This window comes from Austrofundulus limnaeus, unplaced genomic scaffold, assembly GCF_001266775.1.
Source record: "Austrofundulus limnaeus strain Quisiro unplaced genomic scaffold, Austrofundulus_limnaeus-1.0 Scaffold255, whole genome shotgun sequence".
In the NCBI taxonomy this organism is placed as follows: domain Eukaryota; kingdom Metazoa; phylum Chordata; class Actinopteri; order Cyprinodontiformes; family Rivulidae; genus Austrofundulus; species Austrofundulus limnaeus.
Genome location: NW_013952657.1, coordinates 850,683 through 850,892, shown reverse-complemented (window position 1 = coordinate 850,892; position 210 = coordinate 850,683).

Below are 210 nucleotides of genomic sequence, written 5' to 3'. Positions count from 1 at the left end.
GATATAAGATTTTAAAACTTGGTAAGATGGACAGTTTTTGCAGTATGGTGAAAAACTGACTTTGAAAAAATAAATCTGTTCTTTTTTTTCTTACAAAAGTCTAAATAAAACAAAAATATTGGTGGTAATTTTTGACTGTGTAACTTTACAAACGGCACCTCATACTCACAGGAGCCTCCAGGCTGCTGGGTCTCAGTTCATCCGACTTTA